This window comes from Schistocerca nitens, chromosome 2, assembly GCF_023898315.1.
Source record: "Schistocerca nitens isolate TAMUIC-IGC-003100 chromosome 2, iqSchNite1.1, whole genome shotgun sequence".
In the NCBI taxonomy this organism is placed as follows: Eukaryota; Metazoa; Arthropoda; class Insecta; order Orthoptera; family Acrididae; genus Schistocerca; species Schistocerca nitens.
In genome coordinates this window covers 243,221,280-243,234,869 of record NC_064615.1, presented here as the reverse complement: position 1 = coordinate 243,234,869, position 13,590 = coordinate 243,221,280, and positions in this window count along the sequence as shown.

The window sequence follows — 13,590 nt, the reverse complement described above, 5'->3', positions numbered from 1 at the left end:
GTGAAAGCTTATCAGTGGTACGTTTGACTGATGACTTTGCTACCGTGAGTGAAAGTGAAGAAGAATTACATGATCTGCTGAATGGAATGACCAATCTAATGAGTAGAGAATATGAAATGATAGTAAATCGAAGAAAGGCAAAAGAGAAGTAGGAGAACAGTGAGAAATTAAACATCAGAATTCGTGACCAGAAAGTAGATGAAGTTAAGGAATTCTACTTCCTAGGCAATAAAATAACCCATGACGAACGGAGCAAGGTGGGCATAAAAGGCAGACTAGCACTTTCAAAAAGGGTATTCCTGGCCAAGAGAAGTCTACCACATAGGCTTTAGTTTGAGGAAGAAATTTCCGAAGTCTACCACATAGGCTTTAGTTTGAGGAAGAAATTTCCGAGAATGCACGTGCGGAGCAGAGCATTGTATGGTAGTGAAACATGGACTGTGGGAAAAGCGGAACAGAAGAGAATCTAAGCATTTGAGGTGTGGTGCTACAGACGAATGTTGAAAATTAGGTGGACTGATAAAGTAAAGAATGAGGAAGGAAGAAATGGAAAACACTGACAAGGAGAAGAGGGGCAGGATAATAGGACATCTATTAAGACATCATACAATAACTTCCATGGTACTAGAGGGCGTTGTAGAGGGTAAAAGCTGTAGAAGAAGACAGACATTGGAATACATCCAGCAAATAACTGAAGACTTCAGCTGCAAGTGCTACTCTGAGATGAAGAGGTTACCTCAGGAGAAAAGTTCGTGGGGGGCCGCATCAAACCTGAAACCTTCCCGTTTCCTCTATACCTCTTGTGTTATTGATAACCTTCCCTTTTACAACAAACTATGCAACCTTTTCTTAGGAGTTCTATCTCTTGCTTAATAATAACAAATGAAATCTTCCCTTTGAAATTTATTCTCTTTCTCTATCTTCGCATACAAATTTAATTGCTGCTTATTAAAAGTGATTTTCTGATTATTTCGGCGAAACATAGAATGTGTCGTCGTCGTGGCCCTCAGTCGTTATCTGCAATAACCAAAAACTGTTGCTTACCTTTTTTAATGTTACTGGATCGCGATCTGACTGCTACATCTTGCGACATGAATATACTTACTCTGATTTACTAGACTATATTAGCTGCTGGTGGGCTTTCATAATAAGTGGCTGTATTTATTACCAAAGCTGACGTTATTCTTTAATAGCAAAGCTGACGTTATTCTATAATTAATTTGACTGAAATTACGTAATTCATAGTTAAACTTTTTCTTGACAACAATAAAAATTTGCAAAGTTTTACGTTGATGGTTTTTGGGATGGATTATAATTAGAAATGCAATATTGCTGACAAAAGTTAATTATATTCTGAATGAAATGATTTTACTAACATTCAAATGGGTCTTACTTTTTACAATAATCTTACAACTAACAATGCGCAAACATACCTTCAGTAGTCTTGAGTTTCTCAAAAAATTAATTCAATAATATTAGTTCCTCTTATTATAAAATTTAGCTGATGTCTCTGTACATCCGTTTATAATCTCTTGTAAATCATAGCTAGTGGCTGGCAGGCACACCGCTCCTCTCAACCTCTCGCTTCAGACCTGCTACCGACTCATTCACTCCTCGCTTACTACTGACTTCCTTTGAACGCTTAAGTGCGGTCTCTCCCGCCAACAATGCTTTCTGGTGCAGACAATCCCTGCTACCACTACGAAATGTATCAGTGCGCGGTCTTTCTTAAAATGTATCCATACGCGGTCTCTCCCGCCCTTTTTAAAATTATATCAACAATACTTTGGTGCAGATATTCCCTGCTACCACAATTATTTCTAACATGACAAATATTAATTATTCCTACTTAATCCTATTAATAAAATATAAACATCTTTCATAAATTGCTGCCAAGTCGACTGTTGGTGAACTGAATGCGAAGTGGAAACGCGAAGGAACAACCACACCTAAATAAAGAGCAGACAGCACTGCGGAGGTTGGTTATAAAAAATCGCCTGAAATCAGCAGGAAGAATCACTCGACAGTTCCAAGTTGCTTCAGCATTCCAGCTACAGCCGTGACTGTGCGTAGGTAGTCAGGGAGAACTGGGTAGAGTGTCCGAGCAGGTCATCATAAGCCGTACATTTCTGTACTCCTTTCGAAGCTACGCTTGAGGTGGTATAAGGAGCGCCACCATTAGAGAACTGATGACAAAAAAAGAATTATTTCATGAATCGCGTAATCCGATGGAAGGGCTCGGGTTTGGCGAATGCCTGAAGAACGCTACCTGCCGATAATCCACAGCGAAGTGCGGTGGAGGCTGTCTAGCGGTGTGACGGAAATCTTCGCAGTTAGTGTGTGTTGCTCTCCTTGTTGCGCTTAAGGAAACGCCAAATGCGGGAGGTTATGAACATATGTTACAGCATTGTATACTTATTGCAGCTGAGCAGCAGTTCGGAGAGGAAGGCTGTATCAGCATGACTGAACACATACAGCGTAAGGCAATGGTCTGTGGACAATAACATTCCTAAAGTGGATTGCCATTTCCAGAGTCCCGACCTGAACCCAATGGGACCACACGAACTTCGCTCCATTGGCCATGTCCACTTCTCTACCTTCTCTGGTTTCAGGTCTTGAGGACAAATGGAATGCGAGTCTTCACAGGCGTTTACACACATCATTGAAAACGTCCCCAGCAGAGTTCAAGCCATTATCAAGGTGAAAGGTGGAAGTATCCCATATTAACGTCGACTAATAAGTATCCGGAGACTTTTACTCAGATAGTGCATTTTTGGAGATGTTTCGAAAAAGGAAATCGTTCGGCTATTGCATTTGTGGATTTAGAGAACTCTTTTTGACTTTGTCCACTGAAATATACTCTCTGAAATTGTGAAGATAACGGGAATGAAATATAGGAACGAAGGGTGTTTGCAAGTACAATAGAAACCACAGTGCAATAATACAACAGTCGAAATTGGAAAGAAAGCAGTTGTTGAGAATGAGTGTCACATATTTCTATCTCTATGAAATAAATCAAGGAGAAGTTAAGAAAGGGAATTAAAGTGTATTATTGCACAGAAGTGAAACGATTGCGATAAACAGGTCATATAAGAAGAGAAAAGAAGCTAGTCAAATGTTATGCTACGGAACACGCTGAATTTTGGAGGGGTATTTCACTGAACAAGGGAAAAAAGAAATTTGTTGCGCTGCTTGACTGTTTACGTGATTGATTATTTCACGGCCAGCCCATCGAGGTGGGCTACTCGAGCGGAACAAGCAAGAAGGCTTGCTTGGAGCTTGTGGCTGAGCTCCAGTAGCCTTTTTCTCCCGAGGACTGGAGTTCACGCTGGTTGAAAAGGGGTGGAGAGGAAGCGATGACAGCTAAGATGGATGAAACGAAAGGAGAAATAGATATATTTCAACAATACATTACAAGCCCTGCGAAGACGATGCACGAAGCTAAGTACTGGGAAAATCTCACTGAAACTTTAATCTTGACTCTAGTATTATTATTATAAAAGTTAATATTGATTTTAATTACAGCATATTGTAAAATTCATATTAAACTACTGCAGCAAACTGCTTTTGTAATCTGTCTGTATGTTAATCTTTTTTGTGATGATTGCGGTACTCGGCTGTTCGTTAAGGGATGTCAAATTGAACCCTTTCAGCAAGCAATTTTCAACTTTATTTTATGTGGCACCCAGTTTCAGCGTTTTACTGCAACATCTTCAGGCCCTGAATACGGACAACAGTGGTACCAGTATGAAACAGATAACCAAAAAAGGGGGCGTCGTGCAAGTCTTATATACAGTGCCGTTGGTGGGGAGGCTTGCGTGCCTCAGCGATACAGATGGCCGTACCGTATGTGCAATCACAACGGAGGAGTATTTGTTGAGAGGCCAGACGAACGTGTGGTTCCTGAAGAGGGGCAGCAGCCTTTTCAGTAGTTGCAGGGCAACAGTTTGGATGATTGACTGATCTGGCCTTGTAACAATAACTAAAACGGCCTTGCTGTGCTGGTACTGCGAACGGCTGAAAGCAAGCGGAAACTACAACCGTAATAATTCCCGAAGGCATGCTGCTTTACTGTATAGTTAAATGATGATGGCGTCCTCTTGGGTAAAATATTCAGAGGGGTTAAAAAGGTCCTCCTTTCGGATCTCTGGGCGGGAACTACTCTGGAGGACGTCGTTATCAGGAGAAAGGAAACTGGCGTTCTACGGATCGGAGCGTGAAATGTCAGATCCCTTAATCGCGCAGATGGGTTAGAAAATTTAAAAAGGGAAATGGATGAGTTAAAGTTAGATATAGTGGGAATTAGCGAAGTACGGTGGCAGGAGGAACAAGACTTCTGGTCAGGTGAATACAGGGTTATAAATAAAAATCAAATACGGCTGATGCAGGAGTAGGTTTAATAATCAATAAAAAAAATAGGAGTGCGGGTAAGGTACTACAAAGAGCATAGTGAACGCATTATTGTGGCCAAGATAGACACGAAGCCCATGCCTACTACAGTAGTACAAGTTTATATGCCAACTAGCTCTGCAGATGATGAAGAAATTGATGAAATGTATGATGAGATAAAAGAAATTATTCAGGTAGTGAAGACAGACGAAAATTTAATAGTCATGGGTGACTGGAATTCGAGAGTAGGAAAAGGAAGAGAAGGAAACATAGTAGGTGAATATGGATTGGGGGAGAAAAACGAAAGAGGAAGCCGCCAGGTAGAATTTTGCACAGAGCATAACTTAATCATAGCTAACACTTGGTTTAAGAATCATCAAAGAAGGTTGTATACATGGAAGAATCCTGGAGATACTAAAAGGTATCAGATAGATTATATAATGGTAAGACTGAGATTTAGGAACGAGCTTTTAAATTGTAAGACATTTCCAGGGGCAGATATGGACTCTGACCACAATCTATTGGTTATGAACTGTAGATTAAAACTGAAGAAACTGCAAAAAGGTGGGAATTTAAGAAGATGGGACCTGGATAAATTTACTGAACCAGAGGTTGTACAGAGTTTCAGGGAGAGCATAAGGGAACAATTGACAGGAATTGGGGAAACAAATACATTAGAAGAAGAATGGGTAGCTCTAAGGGATGAAGAAGTGAAGGCAGCAGAGGATCAAGTAGGTAAAAAGACGAGGGCTAGTAGAAATCCTTGGGTAACAGAAGAAATACTGAATTTAATTTATGAAAAGAGAAAATATAAAAACTCAGTAAATGAAGCAGGAAAAAAGGAATACAAACGTCTCAAAAATGAGATCGACAGGAAGTGCAAAATGGCTAAGCAGGGATAGCTAGAGGAGAAATGTAAGGATGTAGAGGCTTATCTCAAGAGGGGTAGATAGATACTGCCTACAGGATAATTAAAGAGACCTTTATAGAAAAGAAAGGCACTTGTATGAATATCAAGAGCTCAGATGGAACCCAGTTCTAAGCAAAGAAGGGAAAGCAGACAGGTGGAAGGAGTATATAGAGGGTCTATACAAGGGTTACGTATTTGAGGACAATATTATGGAAATGGAAGAGGATGTAGATGAATATGAAATGGGAGATACGATACTGCGTGAAGAGTTTGACAGAGCACTGAAAGACTTGAGTCGAAACAAGGCCCCTGGAGTAGACAACATTCCATTAGAACTACTGACGGCCTTGGGAGAGCCAGTCCTGACAAAACCCTACCATCTGGTGAGCAAGATGTATGAGACAGGCGAAATACCCTCAGACTTCAAGAAGAATATAATAATTCCAATCCCAAAGAAAGCAGGTGTTGAAAGACGTGAAAATTACCGAACTATCAGTTTAATAAGTCACAGCTTTACAGACGGGTGGAAAAACTGGTAGAAGCCAACCTCGGGGAAAATCAGTTTGGATTCCGTAGAAATATTGGAGCACGTGAGGCAATACTGACCCTACGACTTATCTTAGAAGAAAGATTAAGGAAAGGCAAACCTACGTTTCTAGCATTTGTAGACTTAGAGAAAGCTTTTTACAATCTTGACTGGAATACTCTCTTTCAAATTCTAAAGGTGGCAGGGGTAAAATACAGGGAGCGAAAGGCTATTTACAATTTGTACAGAAACCAGATGGCAGTTATAAGAGTCGAGGAGCATGAAAGGGAAGCAGTGGTTGGGAAGGGAGTGAGACAGGGTTGTAGCCTCTCCCCGATGTTATTCAATCTGTATATTGAGCAAGCGGTGAAGGAAACAAAAGAAAATTCAGAGTAGGTATTAAAATCCATGGAGATGAAATAAAAACTGTGAGGTTTTCTGATGACATTGTAATTCTGTCAGAGACAGCAAAGGACTTGGAAGAGCAGTTAAACGGAATGGACAGTGTCTTGAAAGGAGGATATAAGATGAACATCAACAAAAGCAAAACGAGGACAATGGATGTAGTTGAATTAAGTCGGTTGATGCTGAGGGAATTGGACTAGGAAATGAGAAACGTAAAGTAGTATAGGAGTTTTGCTATTTGGGGAGCAAAATAACTGACGATGGTCGAAGTCGAGAGGATATAAAATGTAGGCTGGCAATGGCAACGAAAGCGTTTCTGAAGAAGAGAAATTTGTTAACATCGAGTATAGTTTTAAGTGTCAGGAAGTTGTTTCTGGGAGTATTTGTATGGAGTGTAGCCATGTATGGAAGTGAAACATGGACGATAAATAGTTTGGACAAGAAGAGAATAGTAGCTTTCGAAATGTTGTGCTACAGAAGAATGCTGAAGATTAGATGGGTAGATCACATAACTAATGAGGAGGTACTGAATAGAATTGGGGATAAGAGGAGTTTGTGGCACAACTTGACTAGAAGAAGGGACCGGTTAGTAGGACATGTTCTGAGGCATCAAGGGCTCACAAATGTAGCATTGGAGGACAGCGTGGAGGGTAAAAATCGTCGAGGGAGACCAAGAGATGAATACACTAAACAGATTCAGAAGGATGTAGGTTGCAGTAAGTATTGGGAGATGAAGAAGCTTGCATAGGATAGAGTAGCATGGAGAGCTGCATCAAACCAGTCTCAGGACTGAAGACCACAACAACAACAACAATGCGTAGTAACATAACAGTAACAATATCAACCAGTACAGTAATAGTAAAAAGGAATCTACTAAACGTAGATAAATATTTCATGTTATGCATAGATAATCACGGTATAATGCTAATGCGATTGCCGTGAAACAACTGGAGTTAAATAAACAAGGGAAGAGAAAAGATAGTATGACATACGACAGAAAAATCACCAGAATACGTGTCGGGGTATACCATACAATGTGTCACTTGTCAGTTAGAACTTTCGTGATTTGCTGGTTATTTGAGAACGTGGATATCAAGGTATATACCGGAACACTGTCGGCTACTATCAGGGCAACAGATGTTCAGGTGAGCAACCTGAATAACACACATAAGGGGTTTTATACCATAACCATGGTCGATGCCTTGTGCAAAACGGTATTTCTTTTTCCTTTTAGGATTAATCTACTTGAAATACAGGGGCTTACTTTCCCATGTCATACTATGTTTTCTCTTCCCTTGTTTAAGGGCTGCATGATATGTAGAGGAAAACGCCTTTGGTCGTTCTGATTATAATTAGTGTCTTTCTGGTATACTGCGTATGCACTGCAGTACTTTTCTTTTACTCTTATTCCATAACTTATGACTTAGTATCTCACCTAGCCACACGCCTGTTACTGACACACTTAAAACTTTCGTGATAACGTGGTTTTATCTTTTCTATATTTCAATACTTACCGCTTAGTGGGAATTTGTTACGGTATATTACATTAGATTCATAGTATGATTCACTAGAAATGTTTTATTAATACCTTGCATATCAATGAATCGCACTGATGTAGTTTTACTCTCCTATTATTAGTTATTAGTAGTTGATGATGATACAGATAGTTATGAAGTTGACCTCCAGTAAGTGGTGTAAGTTTTTCTAGCATATGGCGCCATGTAATCAAACGTTTTATGTTCAGTCTGATATCTTCAGTGTATGACTACATTATTTAACTCCAGTTGTTTCACGGTAATCGCATTAGCATTATACCGTGATTATCTATGCATAACATGAAATATTTACCCCCGTGTAGTGGATTCATTTTTACGATTATATGGCTATACACTTTGCTCACTAATTTAAGTTAATATGGTGCGCACTGTTCTCCTGTTTTACTGCTTAATTTCTCCGTAACAGTATGTAACTTCCGGTACTGGTTGATACAGTTACTGTTAGGTTATTACGTATTACCACTGTATATAAGACTTGCACCACGCTCCCTTTTTTGGCTATCTATTTCATACTGGTACCATTGTTGTCTCTATACAGAGCCTGAAGATGGCGTAGTAAGACGCTAAAACTAGTTGCCAAATAAAATAAGGTTGAAAATTGACGGCTGAAAGGTGTTTAATTTGACAGATTTTAGAGTGTGTCGTATGAAAGTTACGGCAAGTTGAAAAAGAGAGAGGTTGAGAGGCAGATGTATATACATGTATACGATAAACCTCTTCCCCCGAAAATTTCTCTCCTTCATACCTCCTCTGTGCTACCACAGATGACGTGTCACCTATCTCATTTGTACTAAGATTTCAGTACAAGAGAGGTGCCTATTTGCTTCCACCGCCATGAGTGGAATGCATTAATTAATGTTCACCAACCTGTAGTCTTCATAGATGTTGCCCCTGAGCAAAAAACAGCACGTAGGCCGTGAATCCGTTATCTTTAGGCTGCAATAATCTATTAGCGAGGAACCAATATTTTATAAATAATTCAGTTTCCAAATAGTTTGTCTATGCGGTGTGACACTCGCTATATATTAGCGGAATACGAGAAACCGCACAATTATATTCCGCTTTATGAGTCACAAATGAACTGCCTATTTGCGTAATAACTATCAAATTGTTCTCAATTACGTATCCACATAACCAGAAATGCTAATAAAGTCTTAACTGACACCGACCGCTGCAGGTAACATGTCTGTCTTCCAAGGCTACCGAACCAGTTCTCATCTTACAGCCGAACCATTTCGTCCGCCATTTAAGTTAGGCGCGATTCGAAGATCTCCGAAGTGCTTCGTCTGCCTTTTTATTTAGCAACTGTTTACTGTGCTACTGGTAATTAACACTTTTGAAATAATGTAAAATGGTTCAAATGGCTCTGAGCACTATGGGACTCAACGGCTGAGGTCATTAGTCCCCTAGAACTTAGAACTAGTTAAACCTAACTAACCTAAGGACATCACAAACATCCATGCCCGAGGCAGGATTCGAACCTGCGACCGTAGCGGTCTTGCGGTTCCAGACTGCAGCGCCTTTAACCGCACGGCCACTTCGGCCGGCCCTGAAATAATGTAATGATGGCCTGCTATTTAGAGATATTTTTTCATGAAATGCAAGTAAATACACAGTTTAGTTTGTCTATGAGGCTTACCCAGAAAGAAATGCACCATTTTTTTTCTCAGCCGAAAATAATGCTACGAATGCGAAACGTTACGTACGTGCTACTTGAAGTCTCCTGAGTAAGCGAGCCAAGTTTCCTTCACTTCCGCAGAGAGCGTAGCTTCAGGACAGTTTCAAAACGGCGTCTGTAGGTGAAAAGCTAAGTGCCCTCATTGAATTTGTCACTGCAGGGAAAGAAACTGTGGGGAATATTCACAAACGCTTATGCTAACTCTATGGAGCATCGACAGAAGTACAGTTAGTCGCTGGACATGGAGGGTGAGGTCATCAGAAGGCAGTACGGTGGAACTCTACAATTTGGAGCGGCTGTCACACCTGACATATCGCAGCGAGCTGATGATGTCATTCGCGAGGACAGACGCATTACGACTCGGCAGTCGGCGCTCCATCTGTCAGTCAGCATAGGAAGTGTGAATACAATTATCCGTAATCTTGGATATTCAGAAGTGTGTGCAACATGGCTACCGCGATGGCTAACGCTGGATCACAAATAGCACAGAAAAAACATTAGTCTTGATTTGTTGCAACGTTTTGAAGCTGTGAGAGGCCTTCTTGTCCCGGATTGTGACAGGTGATGAAACATGGGTTCACTATTTTGAGCCCGAAATAAAACGAAAGTCGACGGTATGGCGCCATTCCCACTCCCCACAGTAGAAAAAATTCAAAGCAACTGCTTCTACCGGTAAGGTCATGATCACTGTGTTCTGCGACTGTGAAGGTGTGATTCTCATTGATGTGATACCAAGAGGTGGGATCATTAATTCAGAAGAATATGTCAGCACGTTAACAAAACAGAAGACCGACTTCCGGTGACTTCGGCGCCCCAGCAAACCAGGAGATGTTTTGCTGCAACGCGATAACGCTTACCCCACGCAAGTCTGAGGACTGCTGAATACATCGCAAAACAGGGTTGGACAGTGTTACTACAACCACACTACAGCCCTGACCTAGCCCCCTTGGAGTTCCACTTGGCCGCGCGGGATTAGCCGAGCGGTCTAGGGCGCTGCAGTCGTGGACTGTGCGGCTGGTCCCGGCGGAGGTTCGAGTCCTCCCTCGGGCATGGGTGTGTGTGTTTGTCCTTAGGATAATTTAGGTTAAGTAGTGTGTAACTCTATGGAGCATCGTCAAAAGTACAGTTAGTCGATGGACATGGAGGGTGAGGTCATCAGAAGGCAGTAGGTGGAGCTCCACAATTTGGAGCGGTCAGGGAGACCATCCACGGCTGTCACATCCGTAAGATTTCACACATCACACACACTTTCACTTGTTTGGGCCATTAGAGGATGCAATTTTGAGGACGATGAGGAGATGATTCACGCAGTGAAGCACCGGCTCCGCCAAAAGGACAAGGATTGTACCGACAGCTCATACTTGCCCTTGTATCGCGCGGGAGGAAGACCATAGAACGGGATGGAGATTACGTGGAAAAATAGAGAGTGTAGATAAAACACCATTCTTTCGTGTATTCTCATTCTGTTCCACACAAAATTGTTGAAGAAAAAAAGGTGGCGCGTTACTTCCTGGGCAACCCTCGTAATATTAATAACAGAAGATTATCATTTTGGCGCGGAACTTCTGAATTAAGCAGCCAATCGCAGAGACTGTCTTTGTCACGATACCCGTACCGAACAAACCATCTGTCATCGAAATCTCACACCACTTTACGTAATCTTGCCATTGCTGACTTCTCAGCAACTCTAAGTAGAGCTTCTTGTAGCCGAATTTTAAAGAGTTCAGTGTAAAATGCTGTCCCTAACTGCGCTTAGGACGCGTCACATGGAAGTTCAGGACGTCAGTGAACGCCTCAGTAAGCTGCATTTCAAATAAGGTGTTCGTGTAAATAATTTTAGACTAATTTGCTAAAAGTGTATATGATACGCAAGTATGCCAATATTATTAAACCTCTACAGTTACACAAAATATAAAGGCAGCGTAAGTTTTCCTGATCCTTGCCAATATTATTAAACCTCTACAGTTACACAAAATATAAAGGCAGCGTAAGTTTTCCTGATCCTTACCTGATGTTCCTAGTGGGTGTTTAAACACAATCGGTTGTTTCATGTTTATAATGTTGTGTAAGTTCTGTCACATTACAAAACTAGATGTAATCATGCACTCGTGAGCTTTGTTAATAACTTGTTTATACTGTGTGGCTATTTTAATAAGAGACCACATTGTCACGACAACGATTTTCTCTGTCCTATTGTATCATGTATCTATAAGTAATTATCTTTAAATTTAATCGTGGTATGTATGAAAGTATATAATTTGCGGATTCAGTAGCGTGTAACATCAGAGAGATCATTTACGGGCGAGTGAATAGCCACGCAGGGTCTTTTTCAGGTCATAAATTAATACATGAGTGGACTTTGAATAATTTCATGAGAAAAATACCGGCCTCTGGTGGCCGAGCGGTTCTAGGCGCTTCAGTCTGGAACCGTGCGACCGCTACGGTCGCAGGTTCGAATCCTTCCTCGGGCATGGATGTGTATGATGTCCTTAGGTTAGTTAGGTTTAAGTAGTTCTCAGTTCTAGGGGACTGATGATCTGAGATGTTAAGTCCCATAGTGCTCAGAGCCATTTGAACCATGAGCAAAAGTTACGGGCTCTAACTGTTCTTGCCAAGTAGAATATCTGTTGCTGGATTTGGGCGACCGTAATCACTTTAATTTTGTTCATGGGCTGAAATCATTTCAAAGCCAAGATCGCATAAATATTTCTTTGGTTTGGACAACCAGTTTCGATACACTTAATTGTCATCTTCAGGCCTTAAAACATCAATATTAATATTAGCTGCACCGAGGAATCACAGTTCAGAGCTGTCTAAAATCCCATAAACAAATTGATTGAATTTTCTCGTTTTGGGAAGGCCCCTTGAATATTTTTTTAGCAAGTTAAACGGACTTCGCTACCATCTATTTCTGTGTACAATGCTCTCTCACACTGCACACTTTACACTACATACTACGTAACTGTATATTTAATTATTTTTTGTTTTTCTTTGTTTGAATTTGGAATCCATTTGAGACATCATTCTCATACGTCTGTATTATAGATTATAAGTATTTGCGTAGTTTAAAACATGCAAAACTGTTCCCATGAATATCATTATTCCTTCGCGGTGTAGCCTGTCGTTACCTCAAAATTTATTACTAGCGAACCCGGAATGCTTTGCAATTGCTAAAAATGTATGGAAATTGGACATATGTCCAAATCTCCTTCTGCCCACATCTATCCTTCTCCTCCTCCCCCTCCCTTTGTCTATAATCTGCTCCTCTTATCTATCTGTGTCCTTCACCTTCTTCTCGCCCCCCCCCCCGCCCCCACCCTACTTGTACATCTTTTATCCCACACTCTCTCCATCCATCTCCTCCTTCACCTTCCGTTCATATCACCCTTCCCCTCCCTTGTATCCTCTTCACCGTCAGTCTCCTCCTCCCCTCCCTCTCTCTGACCTTTTTTATCGTATTACAAACGGAACCTTGAGTGGGAATAGGAGTCAAAATGATTGGGTAAATCGGTTGGAATCGTGAGTACACTATGCATGAGAGACATCTTTCCAGTTGCTAGATCTGTGAAAATAGTAGCATTAATGACAGCACTTCGCTTGGTTTTAATCTACGAACAGGCAGGATTGCAAAGGTAACCATAAACATAACATTCCTACTTTGTGCTAAAAAGGAGTGCGATAAAGGAAAACGAAACCACACGTTTTCGAAACATGGCATGTTCTTTCTTGCAGCGGCTTAACAGAAAGTGTTTATTATACAACATGGCTCTGTAATCAGTTACGTAGCCAGGTATTCAATAAGTCTGTGTGACTTGGGACACAAAAGGGTTAGCAAGGTGTTGGTCGAGAGATGGAACTCATCCAACCGAATATATCCTGAATTTGTATGAACTGAAATAATACAATTTTCGGTAGTATGATGAGTTCATATTATAAGAATACATCGGCATTCATTGTCCCGGTATCATAATACATTGCGCTTGAGAAGTTCTTATTCGCTATGCGTCCAAATGCTGCCTACGCTCTTCTTCAGTCTCATTGACTCGACGATCATGTTGTTGGCATCGTTGGGCGTACGCGACATATCTTTCGACGCCTCACTGGTGAAACCTTTTCCAGAGAAATA